Genomic DNA, 25,510 nt, shown 5'->3' on the forward strand with positions numbered 1-25,510 from the left:
CCTTTAAATGAGCCCAGGCTCTTAAAATCCCAGCAGTGTATCCTAGAAGGATTTTGTATTGTTGTTGTTTTTGGAATTTTAAAGAAACTCATGATCAACTTTTTTCTAAATAATATTTTATAGTGTTTATCTTAATATGGAAAGTATATAAAAATGTGCTTAATATATTTATTAGGTGTTTAAAGTTCAGAAAGCATAAAGGAGAAAAACAAGTGGCCTCTAAACCCACCATTCAGGTAAATTCTTTATACAGTTATAAGTCAAGCAAGAGTTAAGGGTTAATTTAAAAACATTTTCATTATTTGTCTCCCACAGGGGTTCTTTAGCCTTCCTGGTTAAGTTCGGGCATTTCCCTGACTCTTCACTTTTAGACAATAAAAAGCACCTTGGTCACCATCAATGATGAGTACTTAAAAGCTGTAATATCCCTTACCACCACCACCTCCACCCAAGCCGAGCCAGTGTCTGTAGGTAGGAGTCTGGAGAGCAGGTATGGCCATCTGTCCTTCTTCTGTCACATTTCCACCTTTCCTCCAGCATTCTAACCAAGATAAATCATACAACGAGAGAGGGTATGGGAAGTAGGAGTGTGGCAAGGCCACAGGGTGGTTTGCAGTCTTTGGGTCCCCATACACATATAGCTGTCTATTTAGAGCTCTCATGGTATATGAGATTGAGTTCTGAGATGGTCCCCAATATCCCTGCCTCCAGTTACACATGCCCTAGATAATTCCTTCCTCTGAGTGTGGGTGGCAGCTGTGACTGATTAGATAGTCATTCTCAGGTTTATATGGCAAAGGTGAAGAGATTTGGCAGATGTAATTAAGGTCCTCAATCAGTTCACGAAAAGGGAAATTATCCTGGATGGGCCTGATCAAATCAGGTGAGTCCTTAAAAGAGATGACAAGCAGCAGCAGATGACTTACTGCTGGCCTTGATGAAGGGAGCTGACTGGTTTTTAGAGGAGTGGGCCATGCTGAAGGAAATGGGACCCCAGTCCTACGGTAGTGAGGAACTGAATTCTGCCCCCAAGTTGGGTGGATGTGGAAGAGGATCCCAAGCTCCACTCAAGAGCACAGCCTCATGAGAGCCTGAGCAGAGAACCCAGCCATGCCACGTGGACTTAAGCTGACAGAACTGTGAGCTAATCTGTGGGTGTTTTAAGTCACTGAGTTTGTGATTATTGGTTATGCAGCCATGGAAAAGCGATCCATGTGGATTCTTCAGAGTCACCCACTGGGAACTTTCTCTTGCACTTTCCTTGGTGTAGGTGATGCATTTTCCTCCACTGGCCACTCCCCTTGGTATTTGGACGATGCCCTGCACACAGACCCTTTCTGCTGGGATTGCTTCGTTTTTCCAGTTGGACTGTTTGTGGAAGATTTGAACCAGCTTCAGTGGGCCCTCCCTTATGATCCACTTTGTTTTTGAAAGACTCTGGCAAACCCTCAGCCCCCATTCCATGCAGCAGGAGCAGCTGCTTTCCTTTACTGCCATCGGAACAGGCAGTTAGCCTATCTCCTCGGTCCCTAGATTTCTTGGATGAGAATCAGGCAGCAGTGCACTGAGCCTCTCTGACTTGTTTGAAGCTTTTTGAATGATCCCATGACCCTCTCTCTGCCCAGACCTGGACAAAGAAGGAAGCACCATCCACCCTGCCATGACCCTTTGATACTTGAGTGCAAGTAAGCATTGGAGGGTCTTATAAATATCTGGTGCCAATTGTTTATTTTTATTTGGTGCTTTCATATGCAAATACACTCTTTATCTGTACCCCTGCTTTGAGATATTATATGTATTGCATCTTGACACTTCATTCAAAACTACCAATTTCACATCCTGTCATACCCATTTTTTTCCTAAAGAAAACTAATACATAGTTTCTCTGTGTTTAAAAAAAAGAAGTTTGCTAGATAAAGGCATATCTTTTAACCTGGGATTTTTAGGGGGAAAAATTAAGCAGAGTGGTTATTTTATTGTCTGGCAATAGATTTTGCGGCAATCTCACCACTAGAAAGGAAAGTTACTATCTGTATCAGTTAGCTAGTACCTCAGTTATACTGTGTAACAAACTACAAAAACTTTATGGCTAGTAACAGTAACCATTTATTATTTATCGCTCACTAATGAGCTTCTACCTATTGATACTCTAAAACCTGTTCATTCCAGCAAAAGTCAGAGCAGTCAGATCATGTGGAATGAACTGTATGTATTCCAACTCCCACCAAAGCAGATGTTGCTTAATTCAGGGCCTCTGTGGTTGAAGCTCTACATTTTTTTTCCAGGTCAGAACTAAGCCAATGATTTTATTCTCAGTTTCGAAAGCTTTAAGTGTGACTTGATCTTCTTGATCTTAAAAAGAATTAAGATGCCAATTAAGTTGGCTTGTGTCACTATCCATCTCACCCTATTTCTAAATTAAGGCTGCCCTAGTTTAAAGGTGCTTATCCTCACCGTGCCTAGTGTTAGAAGAGCTTAATTACAATCTCTGTGCTTGATTTGTACGTATGTGTATGCCCTTGCATGGGTGATGCTCAGAAACAGGCTAGATACACTTGTATTCAGGTACTCTAGTACACTGAACTAGATTATTTTGGAAAATAATGTTTGATGATAGAATAGATTGAGAGTTGGCAGACCTGCATTTTTTAAGTCCTGACTTACTGTTTTTGTGACTTTCAGCAGATGACTTAATATCCAAGAGTTTTAGTGTTCTCATCTGTAAAATAGAGATACTGATATCAACTTCTTGTGTTGCTGGAAGAAGAGTGCACAGCATGTGGCACACAATAAGTATTCAGTGAGCATGAGTTCCCATGTGTTTTGAATCTCTCATTCAGATATACATTTAAACATTTAAAGTATGCCTTTCAGACCATAGAGCCACCTCTAGATTCTGGTCATTCTGGATAGCTGGGGGTACTAACCAGTCAGGATTCCCAGGAAAACATGAATATCCCTGTAAACTTGATTGGTTGTACATCATTGAGAGTTAAGAGGCATGCTTCAGGTGGCAGAGATTCCCATCTTGAGTCTACACTGTATCTGGAAAGGTCTTAAAGTCTGGTAGGATGGCCTGCTTACAAGAGACCCATCTTCATTCTGCTTGAGGAGCCTCTGAAAGACAAACTTGAGTAGGGGCCACAGCAGGTTCGAGGTCATCCTCAGAAAAGAGCACCAGACATAATGAACTGGGCCCAACCATACCACCCGAGTCATTGGAGACCTGAGCACAGGCTGTGGACCAGAACTCTACCTTAGCAGGGACTGGTTCCCAGGGAGAATGATGCCCTATGATGAAAAACTGAAGACCTTTTTTTCTGAACCATGTAAAACACTGCTGTGACAACTCTAAAGGAGTGTAACAGAAAGTAGAAACTGCTATTCTCCCTCCCTGAACCCTGGGCCACTAGGAGTTTGGGCACTGGAACCGGTTTAGGGCACTGGTGACAGAATAGCAGGGCCCAAGTGGCCACCAGGATTTGGCAGAAATTCTTAAGCAGAGAGTGACTTTGGAGGGACAGGAGGTCCTATATCAGCAACAAGGGACATAGATCCCTGGAAATTTCTATTAATGTGATTTCACTTGACTGCTTGGTGCTCTTAGATATTTTGGGGTGCTTCCTGGTGATATTCTCCTTGTGTCCACAAGTAAGTTCATTCTGTGCTGCCACTACCCCTTGCTTGGATACCCTGGCTACTGGCCCCTAAGCTCCACAGCCTTCCACTAGCAGTACCCCCTGTCATGTGCCTGACCCAGAGCCCCACCTGAGGGACCTCTCCACTCCAGCACTGAGCTACCTCCTATCACCTCCACCTTAGCGTGGCTCAGCAAGGGAAGACCAAGACCCCGAGGCAAGATTATAACAAGAGTGGTGTCTGCTACAGGATCCTGTATTAGATGATGGCTGCCACACTTCACCTGTTCTTCCTTATAGCACTGGTTTTCTAACTGGCAACGTGACTCTCTCCTGTGTGTGTGCGTGTGTGTGTGTGTGTGTGTGTGTGTGTGTGTGTGTGTTTTCTCAGTGCCTGCAAATTTTGAGCAGCTCTTTCCATTTCAGAACATTTTTAAGTATTAAACATGCTCGAAATCTCATGAACTCTATTTCAATCTGGGAATCTTATTTTATGGCGGGGGGGGGGGAGGCCTCATTTCCTGTGGGATTTTTTTTATGGTACTATTATAAGCAAACACTCCCATTGGAAATGTATGAAGAATGTTCTCTGTGCATGTTCATTTCCCTTCCCAATTTAGATGAACAGTGTCTCTGGAGCTTTCAGGATTTCTGTAGGAGCCTATTAGGCTTCTTCTTGTCAACGAGCCTGTAGTGACTCCTTGATCTGCACGTGGCAGGAAAAGCATTCCCAGATAAGCTGTGGCAGATCGTAAAGTGTTTGGAAGGGATTTTCATAATATTGGGAAACCTATCATGCACTCTGAATAGGTTTACATGTGTGAGAAGAAAAAAAGAAATATTTGTAATAGGAGAAATGATGTTAGCTATAACATAAAGCTGAAAGTATGGAAGAAAAAAATAATGTGCTACATATTTTCTGTATCCTGAGGTCACTTTTACTTGAGCCGTACATTTAAAATAACAGACAAAAGTTTCTCTGTTGTCTTGAGCATTAATCACTATTTATATCTTAACTCTCTTTTGTGTGTGTGTGTGTTACTTCATCTTGGAGCAAAAATAAAATGTAAATTCTGCAGTGATATATAGTGTGCAAAGTACTTTCCATATATTATCATTTCATCTTTACCAGAGGCTTGGAGGTGTTTTCTCCATTTGCATATGAGTGAACTGAGACTCTGGGGAAGAGACTTGCCCAGGGACCTAAAGGTAAGAGGCACAGCTGGAACTGAACTCCTGAGTCCTGATCCAATGTCCCCTCCCCCCCTTCTCTTCTCCTTCCTTCCTTCCTTTCTTCCTTCCTTCCCTCCCTTCCTCCCTCTTTCCCTTCCCATGGTCTCTTTCTTTTTTATATTACATCTCACAAGTGTAAAAGATAATCTGGATGAGTGTTTCTAGTGCGTGTTATTGTTATGTTTGTGTTGTATAATGAAAGCATCTCTATCATTTGTAGTGGCCATTGGCAAAGAGAGGCAAGTCTGAAGGTGATGCTGATTGGAGTATTCTGTAGAACACAGAAAACACTAGCCCTTATGACCTAATATGTTCCCTTTGTAAGACACTATTAAGTTTCATGATGTTGACTTTACTCAACTCAGTGGAGAAAGCTCTGAAGCAGAGGAGCCAAATAAATTAATTTAATGGTGCTCAGAAAGTGACAGTTCTACAGACACTTCATGACATCCTTTACGGATAAGCCTTAGAAAGCAGCACATGGGAAATGTCTTAATATTGCTGACAGGGCTGTCATTTGGCATACGGATTTGTCCTTGAATGAGGCATATACTGACTCTCCCTTTTACAGGCAGGCAGGCCCCCAGGCTGAAGCATGGGTTCATGTGGCCATTCAAGCTTGCCTTTGGAAAGTTGGGCTGCTCATAGAACTGGGCTGTGTGCTGAGGGAGTCTGCTACTTTGAGAAAGCCTTCTTCTTCTCCCACCTTCTCCCAACTCCATCCAAAACCCTACTTCCAGGTTGACCAAATGTTAGCCACTCTCCAGCCTGCAGTCTCTCTCTCGGTGGCCTTTCTGGCTTTTGACCTTATTCTGGCCACTACCCCCTTCTGAGGTACTTGTGGTGACCTGGCTGCCTGCTTGGCTGTGGTGGAAAAAAACAGAAGAAAGGGCACAGATGGAAAGAGAGAAAGAGAGGCAGACTCATAAGAATACAAAGGAGAAGTAGAATAGTGAGCAGCCTTGCTTGGTTTAGACTGGCGGGTCTGATGAGCAGGACAGGCCTCCTGGGACCTGACTGAGTCTAGGACGGCACCTGTGGTCTTTACAGAGGCAGAGAGTTGGGTCTAGGGCTGGAGCACCCAGCTTCTCACATTCCTGCAGCACAGCCTGTCCCTCCTCTGTGGGCACTAGTGCCCCGAAGCTTACCTTCTGCTTTATTTTGGTTTGACGTCCTCAACCAGCTGCCTCTGCCCTCTGCTAGCCCATGTGGCACAGTAGGCTGTGACCCATCCTCCCAGCTTCCTTGTGACTGTCTGTCTCTTTTTACTCAAAGGTGCAACTTCTGCATCTGGCCTTTTCACTTCATTGCCTAATGTGCTGTCTTGGACAACTTACCTGTAGTTACTTGCAGTAATCTGGTAGCAGATGCCTGAGATTGCTCTTTTCCACCTTGTGTCTAAAAGTACATATGGGAAAACAGAAACTCATAATAGTCAACATTTGTTGGCTATTATCTACATATCAGGTGCTAAGCTAACTACTCTTTACCTATATTACCCAATTTAATCCTCACAGCACTATGAGTCAGGTACTATTATTAATATCCTTTAAAAAATCAAAGAGGTTAACATAACTCAGCCTAGGTCACACAGCTAGTTTATTCTATACTTAAAAAGAACAGTTTACTCAGAACTGGCTTTGGTTGTTGAATTAGATTGTGAGACTCCAGCTAGACATACAGCCAGCCCTTAAATAACAGTGTTTTCCCACCTTTGGTATACATAAGTCTCCGGGGGGGGGGGGGGGGAGGGGGGGGGGGGGGGGGTTGTGAAGATGTAGATTCTGATTTAAGGTCAAGATGAAGCCTGGGATCCTGCCTTTCTAAACAAACTTCCAGGTGGATGTGCCTGTTGCTAGTCTATGGACGACACTTTGAGTAGTGAGATTTAGATCCTTGCCTGTAGTTCTAGCTTTGCAGTGCTCTGGATTACAGGAGAGCCAAAGAGACATAGGACCTAGCTGAGGTCAACTGATTGGGAATCAACATAACATTTGCTACTTGAAACCTTTGCTTGGAAAATACAGAGATTAAAGATGTATAGGGAGAACCGGATCAAAGACTGCACTGTCTGATTCTGAGCATACCAGGACTTGCTCAGCCTCTCCTCTTGGGAGGCAACACTGCTCCAGGTGCCTGGCATGGGCCAAAGTTCTAGTATACAGCAATGGTGGCCTTTCAGGAATAACTAGGTGCTGGAAGAGACAAGGTATTCTCTGATTTATTTCTCCCCTGTTCCACATAGTATGGTACCCCCAGAAAATTCTGAGGATGACTTTTGATGATAGAAATGGGCAGTGATTACTCCAAGCTACCTTAAACATGGCTCCCTTAAAAAGGAAATAATCCAGATGATGATCAAATGCATATTGAGACTTTGGAGTCCTTCAAAGGTACACTGTAGCAATGCAAGACTTTTAGAAAGCCCTGTAGGGAGCTGGGATACTGTAGGGTTCAGAGCATGAGGCACAAGTAAATAATACATGCTTTTATGATGGAGCCTATCAAGTTGCTTTGTGAGGTGTCTTTTTCATATTCAGAGTGGACGTGCCAAGAAACAGGAAGTGAGCTGCCAGCCCTTCCAGTGAGAAAAACACTGAGAAAGAAGATTAATCTTTACATCGACAGAAAGCCTTTCTCTGTATATTAGGCAAGACATTTGAATATACGTGTGCACAAAAGATACCTTGGTGTTGTGACTGACTTTTGTCCATAAATGTTCTCCACCCAAATTGCATCCTATTGCATTATGTTGTTTGTTAGAGATGCACTGTAATTCTTGGATAATTTCTTTTTTGAAAATGATCCCCAACCTTGTCTGAATATGGAACTTCCTTTGTCAAAAGACACCTACTAATATGTCAGTCAACAGAATACTAAAGATATGTGAAATGTCTTGAAAAAAAGACGGGGCGCCTGGGTGGCTCAGTTGGTTAAGCTTCCAGCTTCGGCTCAGGTCATGATCTCACAGTTCGTGCGTTTGAGCCCCACATCAGGCTCTGTGCTGAAAGATCAGAGCCTGGAGCCTGATTCGGATTCTGTGTCTCCCTCTCTCTCTCTGCCCCTCAAGCTCTGTCTCTGTGTCTCAAAAATAAATAAACATGAAAAAAGAAAAATGATCTGCTTATCACTTTAGTGGGAAGCTTTCTATTTTGAAATATCTCAGGCAATTCAGGGTCACTAAATTATATTTTAGGGTGAACCTCATTCTCAAATGTGTGCTCTTAGAATCCAAGTTATAGAGTAAAACAATTACCTGATCATAAATTTCACATTTTAGTCAAAAGAATGCAATTTCCCCCTACCTGTGATTTGAGCCATGTATCTCCAGATTCATTGAAAGATAATTTGTGGAGTCACCAAGCTGCTGAAATAAAAAAAAAAAACTTAAGAATAGATATAACTATGTTGAAATGTAGTATGTAGCTATAGACTATAAAAGTAACAAGAGGAAGAAACACATCTCTGTTTTTCTCCCTGAAGAAAAACAATTTTTGAATCTAAAATACATACTTAAAAAGTTTTAACTGTATTCCATAGTCATTTAATGAGCAATCTTAAATTATGAAATACCCAGTATGTTTCTAGGTAGGGAAGAATGTGATTCTAGCCATGTTTGATATTCTTGGGCATTGTCATTCTAGCATAATTCCAAAAATGTCCTGGCCAAAATGAATGCAATATCTAGCAACATCTGCAGTAACAAGCAGATTGACCCAAGAATAATTTCCACATGGTCCAGAGGAGAAAAGCAACCAGACTGAGTCTATTGGCTCATGTGGCAGGAAGTACCATGGGCTCTTGAGTGCTGGCTTGAGTCAGAGCCCTTATTCCTTTGGTGTGAAAAACATAGGTTCTTAATTATAGTTTGGTAATATGTAGGGACTATGCAGAGCCCTGAGTGTATCCCCAGAGTAAATTGTAAGTCCTGCCCTCTGGAAGCTTATTGTTGAGCTCGAAGTCCGGGTATAAGAAATGTTAGCTGGGGCACAGTATTGGGTGAGTGGTACAGATTTATAGTCCTGTGGCCTGTGGTGGTCCCATGCAGTAAATCTTCATTCTGAAAGAGCTTTATTGAAAATGCCTCTATGCTCAGAATTAGATTTAGAATAGAATTTGGCTAAAAAAGAAAAAGAAAAAAAAAAGAATAGAATTAGGCTCCTTCTTAACATAGTAGTTCTATTAACTTCATCTGCTCACTGCACTGTGCCGCCTTCAGGTCTGGTCCGCCAGTCCACTGCTCCTGCACTGTGCAGAGCCACATGTTGCTGCTTCTTAACTCAAAGGTTTGCCTTAGGCTCAAGATCAGCCCAATCCCTGAGGCAGCAAAGGGTCTAGGAAAGGATGACACCAGTTATGAGTCAGGATCTGGCCTCACGTTTGATTTTCCTTCAACACAAAGACCATGAGTGTGGACACAGATGTGTGAATATCCTACTTGTGGAATCAGTCTTATGGCTTAAGAATCACATTTTATGAATACAAGAGAGTGGAGAAACGTTGTGTAGTGGGAAGAAAGAAAGTTATTCTGGCCAGCTATTATCTGAATTAGAAGGAAGGAAGAATGCCTTCTAAAACAGGTCTGAGTTTGGGTTAGAACCCCGATGCCTCTTTTAGTATGAAAGGTGAAATTTACTCCCTCTGACCTCTGGTCATAGTCTGAAAATACAGAAAGTACTGCCTCTCTTAAGAGCAATCTGGAGTTGTGCTTACAATCAGACAGTGTGAGGGGTTCAGAATAGATGGGGAAAATGGAGAAAGGGTAATTTCGGGGAGGCAGAAGTCACATGCAGAGGTTGGCACTGTGGAGGAAGTGTGACTGATCAAGTCTCTGCTAGTGGGCTTGCTTGGAGGACTTTCATATTTTTGTTATGCTAAGCAATGATGTTATTACTGACCCCCTCCATTGCCTCTGACTTAGGCGTACTGTAATAGCCTATCTTCCAGTGTTGTTTTGTGGTGGTGTTGTTTTGGAGAATAAAGAATGAGGACCATGTGCCATACAGGATGATGGTACTAGAAGGGATCAGGGCAGGGGCTGGCTGGTGGAGAGCTCAGTGGAAGCAGTAAATAAGATCTGAGGACATAAATGCCTGGAGCTTGTTAAATCTTGAGGAGGATATGAACTTCCCATACCATATGGGATGGGAGGACTCCCACTCTTTAATTGAAATATTAAAAAGTGATTTGAATAGTGGTAGGCACCAAGGCATCAGACTTTCTGGTTATATTATTCTTCCCTCCTAGAAATATTGTAGCTTAAAATTTGGGACTGAGACTTCTACTGTAGCGTTCTGTCTGGACTAAATGTGGCATAAAATTGATGACTACAAAATACATTTGTCAGTTACTATGATTTGGTGATCTGAGTTTATTTCCAAATAGCTTGGGCCAAAGTACTACTCCATGGACTGTAGATAGGAAAAAAGAAATATTGATACAATTAGAGTTCCTGTTTTCTGTATTTCTTTAAAAAATGTGAAAGAGTATGAGTGGGATGGCATTAGAATAAGGTCATTTGTCTAAGGAATTATAACAATCCAGGCAACCAGTTGACCTTGGTAACTAGTCTAATCTCCCCCCTAATCTTTTGATGTTTATCACCTTGTCTGTGGTTTTATATACATGATGAAGACTCAGCCATCATCAGACTTGGCAGAACAGAAGCATGTTTGTCTATGTAATAATTTTAATAGCAGTAGTGCTTGTAAAATACTTTGGATTCCTAGCCTCTAGGGCAGAAGCCCTCTTTGCTCCTTGTGTTCCTACTACATAGTGGCATACTAAGCTCTGAGTTCCAGAGGGGCTTTGGGGGCCTTGGACCTCGTCCTGGGCAGAGGCAGTAGAAAGAGCCCTTGGGCAGGAGCTCAGAAACTCAAGGTCAAGTCTGCTAGCTGGCAATCAAAACAAAATTCAGCAAAATAAAAGTGAACCTTGCTTGATTGTAAATAGCGTACAGTGTGATTTTCTTGGTTTTGGTTAACAACACCTATTCATTCATTGTTTTCCATTAATCCGTTCATATTTCTGAGCACCTGCTGTGTATGAAGGGTAAGGGATATGCCAGTGAACAAGATAGTGTCCTTACCTCTCATAGCCCTCGTTGTTATATTTATAGGCTCAAGTTTAACAGCAAGAGGAGCCTCTATCAAAATAAACTTGAGTACATTAATCTGCTTAGAGAGCTATTTTTCTTGCTGTATTGATTTTTCAGACTCATAATCCATTCACTTTGATATTCTGGTCCCCAACTGTTGTCAAACAATTGACTGTTTAACTTTCCATTACTTTCTTTGAAAGAGTACGAAAGGGTAGATAAAGAAACTAACATTGAAATTAGTAGATCTTGTGATTGGAGAGCATCTTAAGGAGAAAAGGCTTAATGGTGAAGGAGGTAGAAAAAAAGTTAAGGATTTACTAGTAGCCTCCAATCTCAATTTTTCATAATTTTTGCACAAACCAAAGCATTTCCCACCATCCCTAGCAAGAATTAGATTTTAAATATTTAGGTGTAACTTAAATATTAATTTGATTTATGAATGGTATCCCAGTTGCCCATTACCATTGATGTTTTGGAAATGAATATGGTGTGACCCTTCCCATAGAGTAGTATTTTATACATCTGAATTAATATAATAAAAGTTTTTTTTTAAATATCTATGTCTATAGCTGTAAAGATGGATAGATGGATGGATAGGTAGGCTTTCTTGAATTGAGTTTAATGACTCAACTCAATAGGTGAATAATGTTCTACTTTGGGAAATAAAGGGACTTCTAAGTTTTTCACTTGAATATAATCTGCCTTTCACAGAACTGTAAAGGTCTGCAGAAAAGAAACCTGCACAGCTCCTTTGACAAAAGGCAAAACGGAATGATGCTGTGAAACTGTATGAAATGCTCTAATTTAAAATACAATTTTAAAGTGCATTTAATTTGAATGAGCCATGAAGCTGTTGCCTCCCTATTTGTATTTCTATTAAATGCCCTGGAATAACTTCAGGTGTGTCTCTTGGCTCTTCAAGCTGCCTTCCTTCTTGTGCTTCCTGTGGATTGTTAGAACTAGCCACCTCCTTCTCATTTCTATCACTAAAATTCCTGGTGGGTTTATATTTTGCTGCCTTCTTTAGCTTTACAGATTATTATTTCAAGGCAGTTCTTATCTGCATTTTCCTGTAACTCTTTTTTTCTTTAGTGTAACATCCACATGAATATATCAACACTTTAAAATTAGAGGGAAATTAACTCCCTGCACAGTCTGGGTGTGTTTGGTACTTGGACTTCTTGGTGATGCTCCACATGTATCATATTTTATTTTATGAAAGCTGGTTAAATTTTTAATGTGTCCCATACTTAAATCTTCCTTCCTTCCTTCCTTTCTTCCTCGTTTCCTCTCTCCCTCCCCTGCTTTCTTTCTTTTTCATAAAGAGGAATGTTTACATTTTTAACCCAAATAAATAAGGTTTGCTTATATTCCTCTGCAGTTTAGAGGAACATACCTTGGAATTGGAAAGATTTCAAGAAAGAGGACTAGAGGGGCGCCTGGGTGGCTTAGTCGGTTGAGCGTCCGACTTTCGCTTAGGTCATGATCTCGCGGTTCGTGGGTTCGAGTCCCGCGTCGGGCTCTGTGCTGACTGCCAGCTCAGAGCCTGGAGCCTGTTTCAGTCTGTGACTCCCTCTCTCTCTGACCCTCTCCTGCTGACGCTGTCTCTCTCTCTCTCTCCTAGAAATAAATAAAACATTTAAAAAAAAAAAAAAAGAAAGAGGACTAGAAAGCTTTATACTTTCTCTTAAACAATAGCAAAAATACTCTAGCAGCATCCTCAGATGGTATAACCTGGAATCTGATCCCTAGCTCTGCCCAGCTTCTTTACACAGGTCAGAAGAGGAAACAGCCAGGCCCAGTTACAGCCCCTTGGGAATTTTATTTAATTTTTATTTTTTTATTAAATTTTTTTATTTTAGATAGAGTATGTATGTGAGTGGGGAAGGCACTGGGGGAGAGAGCAGAGAGAGAGGAGAGAGAGAAGAGGGAGAATCCAAAACAGTCCAATGGAACTCAACATGGGGCTCTATCTTAGGAACCTTGAGATCATGAACTGAGCCAGAATCAAGAGTCAGATGGCTTAGCAGACCAAGCCACCAGGTGCCTCCACTTTGGGAATTTTTTTAAAGGAAATTTTTTTTTAAAGGGAATTTTTTTTAATGTTTTATTTATTTCTAGGAGAGAGAGAGACAGCGTGAGCAGGGGAGGGTCAGAGAGAGAGGGAGTCACAGGCCGAAACAGGCTACAGGCTCTGAGCTGGCAGTCAGCACAGAGCCCGACGCGGGACTCGAACCCACGAACCGCGAGATCATGACCTAAGCGAAAGTCGGACGCTTAACCGACTAAGCCACCCAGGTGCCCCAACTTTGGGAATTTTTTTTTTAAAGGTATTAGAACTTAATTGTCTATTGATTTTTGGGGGGGGCAGGGAGAGAGAGGGAGGGAGAGAGAGAGAGAGAGAGAACAAGGGGAGGAGCAGAGAGAGACACAGAATTCAAAGCAGGCTCCAGGCTTTGAAGTGTCAGCACAGAGCCTGAAGCAAGACACAGGCTCATGAACCTTGAGATCATGACCTGAGCCAAAGTTGGATGCTTAATCAACTGAGCCACCCAGGTGCTCCAGGAATTTTTAATTTGAGTGTGCTATCTCAGTGGAGGGGATGTCAGGCCTGCTGGGTTCTCATTACTTTTAGTTATATGTGTGTTGACTCTTTATCAAAGAGAGTAAGGTAGAGAGAAAGACATAAAGTGAGTGTTGAGCATTCAGGAAGCTAACCTGTCCACTGGAACACTCTGGAAGACTACCACAGAGGGTATTTATTTCCTTTGCCGTTGGCCATGGAGCCTGTATCTAACTGAGCACACTGTTTTGTTTTGTTTTGTTTTTTAATATTTTTATTTTATTTATTTCTAGGAGACAGAGAGAGAGAGAGACAGCGTGAGCAGGGGAGGGTCAGAGAGAGAGGGAGATACAGACTCTGAAACAGGCTCCAGGCTCTGAGCTGGCAGTCAGCACAGAGCCCGACGCGGGGCTTGAACCCACTACGGGGAGATCATGACCTAAGCGAAAGTCAGACGCTTAACCGACTAAGCCACCCAGGCGCCCCATGAGCACACTGGTTTTTAACCATAGCTATCCATGGTCCAGGCAGCACACACATATTTATCTTTGCCATCTACCACTGTATTCAGTTCACTCCCCTGACCTCAGGCCCTAAGCCCAGGGCACTTCCGATCTGCTCTCTGTAATTCTACTTTTCCCTTTTTTAGAATATAATGTAAATGGAAACATATATTATGTAGTTCTTTTCCTTTTGCTTCTTTCATTTAGTACAACAGTTTTGAGGTTCATCCATGTAGGTAGTATAAATATTCACATAGAAGTTTTGTATGGACAGTTATTTTCATTTCTTTTTTGGTAAATACCTAAGAGTTGACTGGCCGGGTCATATGGTATGTATATATTTAATTTAAAAGATAATGCCATACTGTTTTTCAGAGTGGCTGTACAGTTTTGCATTACATCAAGCAGTGAATGAGAGTTCCAGTTTCTCCACACCCTCACTTATACTTGATATTTTCAGTCTTTTTACCATTAGTCATTTAGGAAGTTATGTAATACAGTTCATTGTTATTTTAATATGTGTTTTCTTGATGACTTAGCATCTGATGTTAAGCATCTCTTTATGTTTTTATTGGTTATCTATGTATTACTTTTGTGAAGTGTCTGTTAAAATCTTTTGCCTGTTTTTTAATTGAGTTGTCTTCTTTTTGCTTTATAAGAAACATGTATATATTCTACATATAAACTTTTGTCAGATATGTCTCCTACTCAGTGGCTTGCTTTTTGTTTTCTTAGCTGTGTTTCAAAGGGCAAAATTCAATTTATATGAAAGCCATTTTATAATTTTTTTCTTACATAGGTTATGGTTTTGTGCCCCAATATCACAAAGATTTTCTCCTGTTTTCTTCTATAAGTTTAGTAGTTTTACCTCTTATGTTTTTGTTCTATGATCCCTATCAAGTTAATTTTTGTGTATAGTGTAAGATAAATTTCAAGTTCACTTTTTTCCATAGACAGTTGTTCTAGCCCATTTGGTGAAAAGGTTATATTTTCCTCATTGAAATACCATGGTGCCTTTGTTAAAGATCAATTGGCCATATAAGGAGGAGTCTATTTTTGGTCATTTTTCTTCTGTTCCATTGAGGTATATGTCTGTTCTCACACTACTAACACACTCCCTTGATTATTATAGCTTTATAAGAACTCTTGGGGTTAGGCAGTGTGAGTCCTCCTATCTTAACTCTAGTCTTTTCATGACTGCTTTGGCTTTAGTCTTTTCTTTCTCATATAAAATTTCAATTTAGTTTGTCAGTCTGTTCAAAAAGCATGCTAGGATTTAATTCCAATTGCCTGAATTTAAAGATTAGTTGGAGAAGAATTGCCATCTTAATAATATTGAGTCTTATGGTCTATTAACATTCTATGTCTCTCCATATACTGAGGTCTAATTTGATTTTCCTGTGTAAAAGTTTGTAATTTTTAGCACACAGGTTATTAATTAAATTCATTACATTTACTTCTAAGGATATTTTTATACTATTGTAAATGAAATTTTTTAAAAAACTATTTCTATGTCATTATTGTCAAAGAAATGTAGTAGATTTGGGGGCACCTGTTTGGCTCTGTCGGTTGAGCATCCAACTCATGATTTTGGCTCCGGTCATGATCTCTCAGTTTGTGAGTTCAAGCCCCCAGTCAGGCTCTGTGTTGACATTGCAGAGCCTGCTTGGGATTCCTTCTCCCTCTCTCTCTACCCATCTCCCACTCATTCTCTCTCTCACAAAATAAGTAAATAAATTTAAAAAAAAAAGAAATGTAGCAATTTTTTATAAATTAACCTTGTGTCCTGTGACTTTGCTAAATTTGTGTTTTTGTTCTAGTAGTTATCTAGGGTTTTCTGTGTCCTGTTGTCTGCACAGACTGTTTTACTTCTTTCTTTCCAACCTGTATTGCATTGACCAGAATCTTCAGTAAAATGATGAATAAAAATGATAGAAAAGGGCATCCTTGCCTTGTTCCTACTCCTAGATGGAAAGCATTGAGCCTTTCACGACTGAATATAATATTAGCCGTATGTTTTTTTCTAGATGCTTTTCATCAGCTTGTGGAAGTTGCTTTTTAGTCCTTCTTTGCTGGGAGTTTTATCATGAATGGATGTTGAAATTTGTCAAATACTTTTTCTGCATCTATTGAAGTGATCATTTGGTTTAAGAAAAAACATTAATTCTATAAATGTGATTAATTACATTGATTTTCAGTGTTAAACCAACCTTTCATCCTTGTGATAAATCCCATTTTGTCATGTTGTATTTTATTTGCTAAAATTTTGTCAAGGATTTTTGGCATCTGGGTTCATGAGAGCTATTGACTTTTTGTTTTTCTCTTTTGTGATGCCTTTATCTAGTTTGATATCAGAGTAATACTGGCCTTATAAAACAAGATGAGAAATGGTCCCTCTTCCTTGATTTTCTGAAATAATTTATATGATTGATATTATTTCTTCTTTAAATATTTGATAATTTTGATAAAATTCATCAGAGAAGCCATTTGGGTCTGGGGGACAGGTATTTAATTACATGTTCAAGTTGTTTAATTGATGTAGGACTCTATTCTTCTATTCTTCTATTCTTTCTTTTAAAAAATTGTTTTTAGGGGCGCCTGGGTGGCTTAGTCGGTTAAGCGTCCGACTTTCGCTTAGGTCATGATCTCGCGGTTCGTGGGTTAGAGCCCCGCGTCAGGCTCTGTGCTGACTGCCAGCTCAGAGCCTGGAGCCTGTTTCGGTCTGTGACTCCCTCTCTCTCTGACCCTCCCCTGCTCACGCTGTCTCTCTCTCCTAGAAATAAATAAAACATTTTTAAAAAATTGTTTTTAATGTTTTATTTATTTTTGAGAGAGACAGAGACACAGTGCTACAGGGAAGGGGCAGAGAGAGAGATGCAAAATCTGAAGCAAGTTCCAGTCTCTGCACTGTCAGCACAGAGCTGATACGGGGCTCAAACACATGAACCATGAGATCACGACCTGAGCCACAATAGGACAGTTAACCAATTGAGCCACCAGGCACCCTTCTATTCTTTTTTGCATTCATTTTTGCTTCCATACATCTTTCAAGAAATTTGTTCATTTTTGTCTGAGTTGTCACAAACTTGGCACAACTTTTTTTTGAGATGGAGGAGAGACACAGAGAGAGAATCTTAAGCAGGCTCCATGCTCAGCATGGAACTGGATGTGGGGCTTGATCTCATGACCCTGGGATCATGATCTGAGCCAAAATCAGTTGGGATACTTAACCAACTGAGCCACCCAGGTGTCCTGTCCATAATATTTTTTATTATCCTTTTGTTATTTATAGGATTTGTTGTGGTATTTTCTCTTTTATTCCTGATATTGGTAATCTGTGTCTTTTCTCTTCTTGACCAATCTAGCTAGAGGTTTCTTAGTTTTATTGATCTTATCAAGTAACCAGCTTCTCTCTTTGTGATTTTCTTCCATTTACTTACTTTGGATTTAATTTGTTCTTTTTCTGATCTGTTAAAGTAGAAACTCAGATCATTGATTATATATCTTTCTTCTTTTCTAATACAAAGATTTAAAGCTATACATATCACTCTAAGCACTGCTTTACCTGTATCTCACAAATTTTAATTTTATTTTTTAATATAATTTATTGTTAGATTGGCTTCCACACTACACATAGTGCTCATCCCAACAAGTGCCTTCTTCATTGCCCACCACCCACTTTCCTCTCTCCCTCGCCCCTCATCAACCCTCAGTTTGCTCTCTGTATTTGAGAGTCTCTTATGGTTTGCCTCCCTCCCTCTCTGTAATTTTCCCCCCTTCTTTTCCCCCATGGTCTTCTGTTAAGTTTCTCAAGATCCACATATGAGTGAAAAACATGTATCAGTCTTTCTCTGACTGACTTATTTCACTTAGCATAATACACTCCAGTTCCATCCACGTTGCTGCAAATGGCAGGATTTCATTCTTTCTCATTGCCATGTAATATTCCATTGTATAGATAAACCATATCTTTATCCATTTGTCAGTTGATGGATATTTAGGCTCTTTCCATAATTTGGCTATTGTTGAAAGCACTGCTATAAATATTGGGGTACGTGTGCCCCTATGCATCAGCACTCCTGCATCCCTTGGGTAAATTCCTAGCAGTGCTATTGCTGGGCCATAGGGGAGTTCTATTGTTAATTTTTTGAGGAACCTCCACACTGTTTTTGCAGAGCAGCTGCACCAGTTTGCATTCCCACCAGCAGTGTAAGGGAGTTCCAATTTCTCCACATCCTCGCCAGCATCTAGAGTCTCCTGATTTGTTCATTTTAGCCACTCTGACCAGTGTGAGGTGGTATCTCAATGAGGCTTTGATTTGTATTTCCCTGATGATGAGTGATGTTGAGCATCGTTTCATGTGTCTGTTGGCCATCTGGATATCTTCTTTGGAAAAATGTCTACTCATGTCTTCTGCCCATTTCTTCACTGGATTATTTGTTTTTCAGGTGTGGAGTTTGAAGAGTTCTTTATAGATTTTCGATACTAGCCCTTTATCTGATATGTCATTTGCAAATATCTTTTCCCATTACATCGGTTGCCTTTTAGTTTTGTTGATTGTTTCCTTTGCAGTGCAGAAGCTTTTTATCTTGATGAGGTCCCAATAGTTCATTTTTGCTCTTGATTCCCTTGCCTTTGGAGATGTGTCAAGTAAGAAATTACTGCAGCTGAGATCAAAGAAGTTGTTGCCTGCCTTCTCCTCTAGGGTTTTGATGGTTTCCTGTCTCACAACTTTTTAAAATTTTTATTTTTACTCCTCTTTTTTTTCTTTTTTTTCTTCCCTCATGTTCTCTTCTCTGACCCATGGGTTATTTAGGAATGGCTTGTTTAATTTCTAAATACTGGAGCTTTTCTAGTTATTTTATTTATTTTTTTAATATTTTTATTTATTTCTGAGAGAGAGAGACAGTGTGAGCAGAGAGAGAGGGTGACACAGAATCTGAAACAGGCTCCAAGCTCTGAGCTAGCTGTCAGCACAGAGCCTGACGTGGGGCTCGAACCCATGAACCATGAGATCATGACCTGAGCCAAAGTCAGATACTTAACCAACTGAGCCACCCAGGTGTCCCTTTTATTATTTGAATATTAAAATAATATTTTATAATATTTAATAAAATATTATTTTAGTATTAATTTCTAATTTAATTCCATTGTGGTCAGTGTACTATGTGTGATGATTTCATGATTTAAAATTAATTGCCACTTGTTTTAAGGTCTAGACTTCAAAACAATGTCTACTATGCTATGGTTAGATGTAATATCTTTTATAAGTCTTGGTAGTTGATCATATTTTTCAGGGTTTTCATATGTCAGTTTTTAAATAATTGTCATTAGTTTAGGGGTCAGCAAACTTCAGTTTGTGGGCTAAATCTATTCTGTTTTATTGAAACAGAGCTATACACATTTTTTACATATCATCTCTGGCTGCTTTTGTGCTACCAAAAGTTAGAATTCAATAGTTTTAACAGAAAAACTGTATGCCCCAGAAAGCCTACAATATATGCTATCTGGCCCTTTATAGAAAAAGTATTGACCCCCACCCTATCACCACCACCATGTTGTTCTAGCAACTACTGAGAAAAGTGCATTAAAATATTTACTTGTGATGATTGGAATTGTCTATTTCTCCCTTTGATTCTGTTTTTGCCTTATGTGTTTTGATTCTGTTTTCAGGCATATACAGATTTGTGATCGTTATGTCCTCCTGATGAGTTGACCCTTCATCATAGTGAAATGTTCCTTTTCATCTGTGGTGGTACTTTTTGTCATGAAGTCTATTGTATTTGATATTAATGTTGCCATTTTAGCCTTCTTATGATTATTATTTGTATTAATTATACAGTTGATCCAAGAACAACATGGGTGTGAACTGTGGGGGTCCACTCATACTTAGATTTTTTTATAATTACAGTACAATTCTGTAAATGTGTTTTCTTAATAATGTTTTCTTTAACTTTATTGTAAGAATGAAGTATATAATACCTATAACAAAAATGTGTTAATCAAATGTTACCAGTAAGGCTTCTGGATGAAAGTAAGCTATTACTAGTTAAGTTTTGGGGAAATCAAAAGTTATAAGCAAAGTTTTGACTGCACAGGAGGTCGGTGCCCCTGATCCCTGTTTTGTTGAAGGGCCAACTGTAAATCTCTAAGGTAGCTTACCTGAAGCTATTTATTTATTTTTGAAAGTTGGCTAATGCACCAGATAGGGTATAGAAGAAAGTGAAAGTGTATAATGGATCCTGAGAAACTGCCTGGAAACTGAGGAACGTCCAGATTGGCAGTTTGGTTGGGGTTTCACTTTGTACAAAGTTCATCAACTGTGCCTGCTGTACCTGAGTTGCAGCAGGAAACCAGGTCTCCTGATTATTGTAATCCAGGCATGGATGAGTTTAGTTTGCATAACCCGGATTATAGTATCAATGACTGATTTCCTCATAAGTAAAATGAGGATAATAATACATTTGTATTTATCTCATAACAAATTAAATTATGTGGATACTTCTGTGTATGATGAAGCACCACTAAAGAATCCCTTAAAAGAGTGGGATAGTATAGTGTAGATGAGAGCAAAAATCAGCTTTCTGGGGCGCCTGGATGGCTCAGTCAGTTGAGCGTCCGACTGCGGCTCAGGTCATGATCTCGCGGTCCATGAGTTAGAGCCCCACATCGGGCTCTGTGCTGACAGCTCAGATCCTGTAGCCTGCTTCAGATTCTGTGACTCCCTCTCTCTCTGCACCTCCCCCACTCACACTCTATCTCTCTCTCTCTCAAAATAAATAAACATTTTAAATTTTTTATTTTTTTAAATTTGTTTAATGTTTTATTTGTGAGAGAGAGAGAGAAAGACAGCATGAGCAGGGGAGGGTCAGAGAGAGAGGGAGATACAGAATCTGAAGCAGGCTCCAGGCTCTGAGCTAGCTGTCAGCACAGAGCCCGATGTGGGGCTCGAACCCACGAACCGTGAGATCATTCTCTGAGCCGAAGTTGGACGCTTAACTGACTAAGCCACCCAGGCGCCCTAAAAAAATTTTTTTTCAATCAGCTTTGCATTCATAGATTTTTTTTTTTGGATGTGAAAGGTGTCATTTAAACTTGTATTTCTTTTTATGACTCTTTTACTGTCACAGTGAAAAACCTTCTTTAGGGAAGTTTGGCTCTGGTTTATGTTGAAGACTCTGGGGCTTAGCCACCTAATGAAGCCTTTGAAGGAATGATGACTAATCTTTTTCTTATTGGTCCCTAGGAGGGAAACTGAGGCTGGTGTTTTTGTACCTCTTTGGTTCTGAATGAGAAATTCGCTTTGCTTTGGTGTAACTTTCGATTTTGGCTTGAATTCTCTTCTCATTACAAAAAGGTGTGGGGTAGGGGGGATACCACAAGTGGTTCCTGCCAGTTCTCTTTTTCTCAGAGTGGAGTGACGGCTCTCACAGGCTTCTTTGAGTAGTGAACGCCTGTTGGGAAACTCTCTTTATGCCTTCCCAGTGACACTGTATTCTGAGGCCTCTAGAGAGACGTGGGGTCCAGAAGTGGGTGTGGAGCATCGGAACACTATGTATTACTGTGGAGGAGGGGTGTGCCTGTTTAAAGACTAACTAGCTGAAGGAAGAATTCTATAGTGTGATTTTTCACTAAATGTAGTTCAAATTCATTTTGTCTTGTTGGTGTAGAAATAGAGCTATCCAAGGGAGGAACCAGAACTTGAGGAAGCTCAAGTTTTTCCAGCAGGAAAAACAGAGACAAGCTTTTTTTTGACTGTGTCCTTTAACATAGATTATTTCTACCCCATCGATGACCTATACTATACCCTATTCCATTCTAGCCTATTTCAGTATTCTTCACTGTTACAATGTTTATGTTTTCTTCTTTGCCCAAATGGGAATAACAAATGAATTAGGTCTGTATCATAATGGCTGTGTCTTGGCTGGAGGAAGGAGTTACATCAGACATTTATGGGAATAGTATAAGGATTACTATATGCATATTCGTTCAGTTTCTGTACTGGATTAAGTACATGCAACAGGTAGAGAATATACTGTCTAAATATAATTCTTATTTCAAAGAGAAAATCTCCAGTGCATAACAAGGAAGTATTACTAGTATCGTAGTGGAGGAGAGGAATAGGTGCCTAGCTGGCAGACTAATGTCTTGATATGGGGCCAGGTGGCTGTGCCCTGGGCTAGATATAGCCATTAGGCCCTTGAAACCCTTGGTTAGGCCTACTGGGACAGCTCGGGTGGCGACATCCCTGGGAGGTATGGACAAACTAAATCGTAGGCACCAGTACGCTGAAGCTCCTTTTGGCCCAAGAACAAGAAAAGAAGTAAAACATACAGTTGAAAATTACATGACCGGCTGCCAGTGGAGGTTAGGTAAAACAGGGTTGGTTTTTTTATTTGGTTTAGTTTGGTTTGGTTTTTTAGTTTTTGCATCACATTTCCCCAATCTGTCTATATTTGTCTTTTGACAAAAAGACAGATTAAAGAAAAAAAAAACTGGTAAGAGACATGTGCCAACAAGTTGAGAACTTCGTAATTCTTTGTTTAGTCTCTAAGGCACAGTAGATTTGCATCTAAAATTAAATGGATAAACTGATGTTTGCAGATGTCTGCATTTGTTAAAGGCAAAGGTAAGGGAAATGGGAAGTTCTGGGACTTGTATTTTTTTATGGAAGGAATAGGCATTTCAGAGTCCCCCCCCCTTTTTTTTTTCCTTCAGATACATTCATAACTAACCGAGTTTCTGAAAGGTATTCAGTCCTGGTTGGGAGCTGGAGATGTGTTTATGCTGTGGGTTGTTAAATATATTTACAGCCTTTTCAGAGAGTTCAGTGGGGGTTCTACAGTGGTTATTTATTAGTCTGCTTCAACAGCTGCTGGCTGGAATTAAAGAAAATAATCTATCCAGTGTGATTCGTAGGAACATTATAAATCACTTCAGATTATAATGAGCAGTAGGAAAGGTAATTTGAAGGAAACTCCACACATGTTGTTAGTTACAGCGTGTCAGGAGAAAGATCTGGTGTGAAATACATAGATAATCAGTGTCTGCTGAGAGCAGTTTTTAAGATGGAAGACTCTCTTGGTATCTCAACAGCATTTTTTTCACTACTCTTACTTTTGGGGTTGCCAGGAGTTTTGCCCACTCAGGTCCCATCAAATCTGCTGACACCTCCATATGGCCACTAAGAGCCAGTGCCTCACCCCCTTTCTCTGGGCACTGCCAATTCTCTGTGCTGGGAGTTTCGTGTGGCTGACATGGTCCGTGTGGTCCCTTCAGAAGGCAAGGAGCCGAGGCCTCTCCCCTCAACTTCAAAACCAGCCTGACCCAACAAGGCTTTCCCACCAGTGTATGTAAATTGGGCTGCCATTTTTTATGGTTTGGGGAGAAATGTAACAAAATATAAAATGTGCATACCTCTCTCTATTCAGCAGTTTAGACCAATGAACAAGATAGATATTCAAGGATGCCCATTGTAACAGCTAAAAATGATTCACTTTAAGTTGCTCATTCTAATACTAAGAACTCTTTCATGTAAGCAGTGCCAACAATGGGGACTTGGTTTAAGAAATTACAGAAGGAGAATCACCACAGACTACCGAGTTGAAAAATAAAGCAGCGAGAGCCCTTTGATCTCTTAGGTAAAAGTGTGAGTACACACTTATATGTGGGTGTGTTTCAGTAGGGTAACTACCAAAACATGAACGGTGGCTTTCTCAGGTGGTGGGGCAGCAAGATTCCCTTTTGAGATGTGAGCTTGTTGACACTGGAAGTGGTGTTTCTTACTAAAAGATCATACAGTGTTCAACGGTCTGTGTATGTCTAGTTAATGCTGAACATTATTAGCAATTAATGTGCCTCAGGACACTATTCCATGGTCACAATGCTTGGAAATGTTCTCCAAATCTGTGAAGTGTAGATTACCTTTGGACTTTATCTGGTGTGAGAAATTTAGCTCACTGAATAAAATACGTGAAAAAAATAATTTTGAACTCAAATTCAACTTTTAACAGTAGTTAAAGCTCTATTCGTGGAACTAATGTTGTGTAACTTACATTTGAGATTCAGTTAGTGATTTAAAAAATTGTGTCAATTCAGAATATAAACTAGTATATTTTGTGGAGAAGTGATTTAATATCCACTTTTGGACTAGGCCTTGTTGAGTCAGTAAATATTTGGCAATTGCATAATCCTAAAGCACACGATCACCATCTGGCATCACTTCCCTTCCCACTTCATGTCTGATCGCTTCCTGCGCACTATTTCCCAGGGCTACCGGCTCTTTCACATCTGCACACCTGTGCTCACACTGTTTCCTCTACCCTGATGTACCTTTTCTACCCAAATCAGATTGGAGTCCCTGCCTTGATGAAGCAAGCCCTCTCTGACCCCCCAGACAGAACCTGCTAGTTTCTCCTTGCATCTCTGCACAGGTTTCTGTGACAGTCCTGTGCACACTGTGTCACCCTTCTTGTTGAAGTGTCAATCTCCCTAGCCCTTCTGTTGGCTCTTCGAGGGAGGGTGGGCTTGCAGTCCTCTTCATAGCAGCCCTTGGGAATAGTGGGAGGGGAAGGGAGGTGCTGTTCCAGAAACACGGAACTCCCTTCTTCTTTTTATGTTGCTTTTTCTTATAAGTCCCTGATGTTTTATTTCATTTTTTTTTATAAGCAAATTTTTTTTAATATTTTTTTATTTATTTCTAGGAGAGAGAGAGAGCGTGAGCAGGGGAGGGTCAGAGAGAGGGAGTCACAGACTCTGAAACAGGCTCCAGGCTCTGAGCTGGCAGTCAGCACAGAGCCCGACGCGGGGCTCAAACCCACGAACCTCGAGATCATGACCTAAGCGAAAGTCGGACGCTTAACCGACTAAGCCACCCAGGCGCCCCAAGTCCCTGATGTTTTAAAACAAATCCTCTCCCAGCTTCAGAGGCTAATCTGAGCACAGATTTGCTGGCTCTCCAGGTTTACAAGGAGAAAGGCCTCTTGTGTGTCTAAGCTCCAGGGGACAGGAGGTGCTTCCCATTTGTCAATATCCCCTCCGAGTCCTTTCTGACGTTTTCCTTTTTCATCTTCTTTTTGTCTGGTTGCCCAGGTGTTAAGGAAGAATCAGTTTTCTGGATGAACAAGGAAGATGTGGTCTGCAGTTGCCGCCTTTTACACGGCAATTCCTGGGTGTGGTTGGGCAGTGAGAGAGCGGCCCTCTTCTATGCCAGGGTCCCCCTGCTGTGTTAGCTGGATGCTTCTAGAAAGGCAGTTTAGGGCTCACCCATTTCCATTTCTTAAGGATTTATTGAACATGGTTTTTCTGATTCAGTCCTGCCATTAAATCAAATCCCCGCCCTCCCTTGAAAGCTTGCTTGTCAGGTGTGGGCCACAAGTTCACAGATGAGTCGTCAGCCTCATGTGTCCTTGTGGCTTCCTGGGCCAAGCCCAGTGTCTGAATTGGGTTGGAGCTGAAGGTCTTAAGCTTCTGC

The 25,510-nt window shown here is 40.6% G+C and overlaps 1 protein-coding gene across 11 annotated transcripts in view; it reads left to right on the forward strand.

The window, feature by feature from the left end:
• Window positions 1-25,510, forward strand: part of LDLRAD4 (low density lipoprotein receptor class A domain containing 4) — a 437,927-nt gene that overhangs the window by 323,091 nt on the left and 89,326 nt on the right. Inside the window, exon 1 of one of the 11 annotated variants that reach the window (XM_039220452.1) lies at window positions 4,829-4,847. The exons of the other annotated variants lie outside the window; for them this stretch is intronic. The gene's annotated coding sequence lies outside the window, so the exon portion shown is untranslated. Of the gene's footprint in view, window positions 1-4,828; window positions 4,848-25,510 lie in introns of those variants that run through there. 11 annotated transcript variants of the gene reach the window in all.

This window comes from Hyaena hyaena, unplaced genomic scaffold (assembly GCF_003009895.1).
Source record: "Hyaena hyaena isolate Hyena2069 unplaced genomic scaffold, ASM300989v1 scaffold_889, whole genome shotgun sequence".
In the NCBI taxonomy this organism is placed as follows: domain Eukaryota; kingdom Metazoa; phylum Chordata; class Mammalia; order Carnivora; family Hyaenidae; genus Hyaena; species Hyaena hyaena.